Genomic DNA, 6165 nt, shown 5'->3' with positions numbered 1-6165 from the left:
GGATTGACCAGGCCCAGAGTGCCTGCTGGCTGCTCTTCTCCCAGCAGTGTGATCTTGCTTAGATGCAAGGCAACCTAGGCATTTTGATACAGTTGGCAAACAACCTGCACTTTGAAACTGTATAAATATCCTCATCAAACTTCCAATTTACTCAATTATTGACTCCTACAACGTTTGTTTTATTTGGTGGGTTCTAATGCATGCACCTTTATTTTCTTGGTGGTGTTTCACTTGTTCCGGATGGTGTCATTTCCGCATTCTTTGAACATCTCCTCACTTTGTGGCAGAACATGATGTTCTGGGCTCCTCTAGAACATTTTCTGCCCTAACCCTCAAAACAGTTACTTTTCTAAGTAGCTCTGATTCTTTTCATTAGAAAATGATAATTAGAAACAAAGCTCTGGGTGCTAGATATGCTCAGTAAAGAAATAGACCGTGTATGCACACGTATTTCTGTATTTATTTCTTTACCTATGGGTGCTTACACACTAAAAATCATGGTCCCTATTGATCATTAATTCTAGCTCCATGCTAGCATTTCTTCTTTATTTGTAGCTCCTTTCTTTAGAAATTTCATATTTGGTCCCAGTTAATCAGAGATATTTAGTGATTATGCTTGAATTGAACACTGTGTGCAAACCTGTTTGTATCTGAAGCTACTTTTGTTACGCATGCAGAACCAGGATTCTGTGTCTTTGGGGATGTTACATTCACCGGAGTTCTGAGTTCTCTCTGTGTAATAGCTGTTAAGCATCGCTTCGCTTAAGAACAATCGTATTGAATGTTACTGCAGAAATCTTACATGCTCTTAAGTTGTCTCTATGTTTGGAGTTTATGACATTTGACCGAGAGCCTATAACATTCTCTAACCCATTGCACTAAACATGCTTATTTTCCACTAGTTTCCCATAGTGAACAAGGCAAACTGAATTTGTCTAAACTAACTCTCCTGACCAATCTCTTGTCTTGACCAGCATCCTGCTGTACATGGGTGTTTCCGGGCTTCAGCACCACATATTGAGCCACACTGCTAAGCAGGAGTCATTCAAAACCACACATGCCCTGACATCAGGCCAGATGGCACCTGTTCCACGTGTGGACTGAGACCTCACCCTGCTTAGGATCCAACACCTCGCATTGGGCCACTGTGAGACTCTATTACATTAATGCCTACTTGGCTGGGCCCACCTAGTGGCTTTGGCAATGAATTGCTCAAGAGGGTGAGGCAAGGAAAGGCAGAGAAGAAGAGCCATACTAAAGTGTAACTGATCCTAACGTTATCTAGTCCACTGTCCAGTTCCAGGGCTGGCCCTTCTATCCTTTACTGGGGCAGCAGTCCCAACTAGTTAGGTCCATTGGACTACCAAGACTTCAGTAGAATTGATCAGTAGAGTTAGAAATAATTGCAAGAAATCATTGGAAGTGAACACAATTTGCCTCCTAGATCTCCAGAGACTTGAACTACTTTAAGAACACTCTTAGATTTTGCCTCTTTCTCTCAACATATCTTTCACATTATTTTTAAAGTTTCTGTTGATTGGCACTGTTTAGCACATCTGTAGGCAGTTATGAAACAGACTCACCAGCAGGCATACTCAGAATCCACTCTGCTTAGTACTGTCAACACATACAAATACTGTGTTATGTATTAATTCAACCAAAGTTCCAGAAAGAATGTAACATGCCTTGCCCTTGTCTGCCTCCTGACCTCATAGAGGCAAGAGGATTATACATATGGCAATATGATCATTCTAAAAATTTCCTAGAATACGTATTAAAAGATGCTTATTGTGGTACAAAAACTTTGGAAATTCATGCATGGTTTTCCATAAAATGCATTTCTATGAGTTTTATTTATTTTTATTCTAAAGGTAGATTTTCCAGAGAGAAGGAGAGATGCAGAGAGCTCTTCCATGCCCTGGGGTTCATTTTCCAAATGGTCACAATGGCTAGAGCTGAGTTATTCTGAAGCTGGGATTTAGGAACGTTCTTTAAATTTTAGTTTGGATGTTTACACAGTTGAGAAGGATGCATGCCCATGTAGAACACTGATTAGGGTGGGAGAGGTCAAGGAATAAGGGAAAGTGGATGAGACCACTGTTTCCAATTTTCTTTTTCTTCTTCCTGTATCTGGGCTGAGAAGGGGAGAAGCTGCACCCAGCACCCTGGGATGGGAGATGGCCGCCTGATGTCATCCCGGGGTCCCTGGTGTGGGGCATGCTTTGAGGGTACTACTCAAGTGCTGTTGACGTCACTGCTCCAAGGATGAGGAAAGCCAAGGCCTGTTGGCTGACATAACCCACCTTAGTCTCCATTCGCCCACGTATTTGCTGTTGAGGCTTGACTTAGAGGGCTGTCCAGTGTGTTCTGCCCTCTATCCTCTGCTATGGTACTAGATGTCCTCTGCAGATCCCAATGAACTGTGACATCCCCATGTGTGTCTGAGCATGCTGTCCACTGCACAGACATTAGCAACTGAGGAGGCCCAGTTCTGATACATGTACTCCACAGTCAAACCACAGATCCTGTGATTTTTTCCCCTGTGTTTGCAGCTTTGAGTCCGGGGGTCCAATTAGTAGGGTCTCCAAAGAAACCTCACTGAAGTGACCCCAGATCTGACACCTGTGTGTGCGAGCCAGAATGGGCCTGGAAAAATATAGAAAAGGACCCAAGAACTTGCGCCATTGATGGTTGCAGTTGCTGAGTCAGTTCTGTCCCCTGCCCCATCTCCCACACAAACCAATGGATACTGTGGTCCAGCCTAAACCTGCCCACCACACAATGAGCCCTCACATATATCAGTGGGAACTGCAGCCCAGTCGGAGTGATTCCCAATAACCTCCACCAGGCCCATCCCTAGTCATGGTTCCTGCACATGCCAATATGTGCAGCAGACTGATTCGTTCTGTCTCATATTCCATTTGGCTTTTGTACACCCAATGGGTGCTGTATCCTTGCTCATCCCATCTGACCCCACTACCCAGCTCACACTCATCCTGGCAGTGCTACCATCTGTCTAGCCAGGTCTGTCCCCAGCTTTGGTTCTCATGCTCACTGGGGGTTGCAGCCCATCAGAGAAGTGTCCACGGTCTCCCTAGTAGGCCCATTCCCAGCCCCAGATCTTGCACTTTCCAGGTGGTTCTGTGGTCTAACTTGACAGGACTTGCCCTCATTCCCAGCACTTGCCAGCTGATGCTGGTGCAAAGCTTGAACAGCCTGCATGTAACTCTGGCGCATGCGTGCACCAATGGATATGCTCACTTAGCCCAGCCTGGCTCTCCCACTAACCCACTCACATGCATGCAGACAGGTGTTGGAGCCCTGCCCAGCCTGGTCTGCTCCAGGTCCCAGTTCTAACGCTCACCAGCAGGAGCGATGGCCCAGCAGGGGAGTCCCTACTGCTCCCCTACTCAAGTCTTTCCTGTAGTTTGTTGGTACCACCCACCTCAGCTTGACACTCACCATCAGGTGCCCCTAGGCCTGGCTCTCTTGTGCACTGGCTAGTGTCATAGCCCAGCCTAACACTCACTGCCAGGTAGATCCTCAACCCTAACTTTAACATGTGCCAGTGATTGGTGATCAGGGGTGGTTGATGTTGGCTAGCCCAGCTCAGGTCTTTCATGTGGGTGGGTACTTCAGTCTGATCCAGAAAGGTCCTCTAGCTTCCCCCTTCCAACTGCTCAATGCCCCTCGCGTGCCTGCTAGTACAGTGGCCTTGGCAGTGGAAGTCTTCCAGAAGGCATTCCTCACTTGTAACATGCTCCCTCATTGCTGCTCCCTCCCATGCATCCCATACTCCCTTTCCTGGTCAATCCACAGCCCCTATGCCCATGCGCACATGGATTACCCAGCCTTGTCTTCTGGTGGGGCGATGTGCTGGCCTGAAGCCACCCGCCACCTGGGATCCTACATCCAGTCCTCTGACACGTGTGCTGGCCTGAGACCCTGCCCTTCCATCCAGCTGGGACTCAAGCATATATGTTAACAAGTGCCCAAAGCCCAGGCCACCAGCACGCCAGCCTGGAGCCCAAACACTTCATCTCCTTCCCACCAGCCTGGGACTCACAGATGCAGGGGAGTTCCCAGGCCAGCTCTGTGCCGCCAGGCCCCAGTGTGAGCCCCCAGAGGCTGCCTAGGTGCCCAGGGGAAGGAGGTGCCTAGGTGCGCAGTGGAAGGTGATCCAGGAGCTTCTTTCCAGCCTCCCACATGGGAGCAGGGGTCCAAGGCTTTGGGCCATCCTGCACTGCTTTCTCAGGTCATAAGCAGGAAGCTGGATCAGAAGTGCAGCAGCCAGAACATGAACAGGTGCCCGTATGGGATGCTGTTGCTTCAGGAGGAGGCTTAACGTGCTACACCACCACACTGGCATCTCCATGAGTTTTTTAAGCCTGCTGGTATATATTTCTACGGTCATACTCCAACATACACACAACTAGAAATATTACCAACGCACATGAAATATACAAATATAAATATATAAAAAAATATATATTTCATGGGTGTTGGTAATATATAATATTATATATAATTATATATAATGTGATTATATTATAATATATAAGTATATATAATACATAACATATGTAATTTATACTATATGTATATTCTTTGGTTTACCCTCCAGACATGGAGGCTGAATCAGGTTAAATGCCGGGAGATTGGAATTCCACTGGGTTTCCTGTGCGTGGCAGTAAGTCCAAGTTCTTGGGCCACTTGCTATATTTTTTCCAGGCCCAGCAGGTAGTTGGACAGGAAGTAGGACAGCAGGACTCAAAGAATCTGTCACAGGATGTTGTCATGGCAAGTTGCTACCTTGCAATGCTGGCCTCCTATTTGTGTGTCTTTTTGTCGTTATTTTAAAACAGATTTGTGTAGTTATTGAAAGGTGGAGTTAGAGAAACAGAGAGAGAAAGAAGCTTCATCTGCTGTGTCACTCTACAAATGGCTAGAGAGAGACACAGAGAGAGAAGAAGGGGCGGGAGGCATTTTTCATTTGCTGATTCATTCTAAAAGTGGCTGCAGTGGCAGGCCTGGGCCAGGCTGAAGCCAGGAGCCAGGAGCCAGGAGCCAGGAGCCAGGAGCCAGGAGCCAGCTTCCTCTGTGTCTCTCACACAGGTGCAAGGGTTTAAGTACTTGCATCATCTTCTGCTTTCTTAGGAGCATTAGCGGAGAGCTGGATTCAAAGTGCAGTAGCTGGGACTAGTCCATGCTCCTGTGGGATGCCAGTGTCACCATCTCGCTCTTCCACCGTCTTGGCTCCTATGTTACTCTGAACAGAATGAATGCACACCTTGCTGCAGATGCTCCTGGCACCTCAGTCAAGTCCTGGCTGCTTTGGGTTTTAGAGGCTTTTCATTCTCACATGTGCTCAGTGCAGACTGGGTAGACTACTTTGTCCTTTGAAACGTTTAAAGAAACATTTCATTTGTTTTATTTGAAAAGGAGGCTTATGGTGACAGGAGGGTAGAAGAGTGAGAGATCTCTCTGCTAGCTCACTCGCCAAATGGCCAAAAAGGTCAGGGTTTAGCCGAGCTCATGCCAGGAGCCTGGAAGTTCCATGGTGTCTACGGGTTGCAAGGACCTAAGTGCCCGGTTTGTCCTTTGCTGCCTTCCAGGCAAAAGACAATGGAATTGGAGCAGATGGGACTTGAACCGGCACACATCTAGAGATGTGCTGAGAAGTTTGTACTCTTCCGTGTGCAAGCTGGAGCACTGCCCAACTACTGACATCTGGGCGGCCCCTGGGGACAGAGGTGATGATAACAGTGGCTAAGAGGAAAGTTCTGGAGCCCGCAGGGGGTGCCATGTTCACTGGAGCTACCGGTCACAGCCTGACCCCGGGGGTCATTTGGGGAATGGATCTCTGATGGATGCTCTCTCTCTCTCTCTCTCTCTCACTCTCTTTTTAAAATATATGCACACATTCTTTTTTAAATTTTATCCTACCACTCCTCTGGGATTTCCCTTCCCTTTCCCCAAGTTCTCTGTCCCTACTCATTTCCTCTATATTATTACAATGGTGTAGTCCTTCGCAATCAGCCACAGGCCCGTGCTTCTGCTGTTTAAGTGTATCCTGACATTGTGGGTCCAAGACAGTGGCAGAGAGTCCAGCATCCTATTATCAGGATGCAGTTAACAGCTTCGTTGGGAGTCTATCTTTAATCT

Source organism: Ochotona curzoniae, unplaced genomic scaffold, assembly GCF_017591425.1.
Source record: "Ochotona curzoniae isolate NIBS_2020 unplaced genomic scaffold, NIBS_Ocur_1.0 contig_2457, whole genome shotgun sequence".
Classification (NCBI taxonomy): domain Eukaryota; kingdom Metazoa; phylum Chordata; class Mammalia; order Lagomorpha; family Ochotonidae; genus Ochotona; species Ochotona curzoniae.
The sequence above is the reverse complement of the archived record's forward strand: the minus strand, read 5'-3'. Positions refer to the sequence as shown.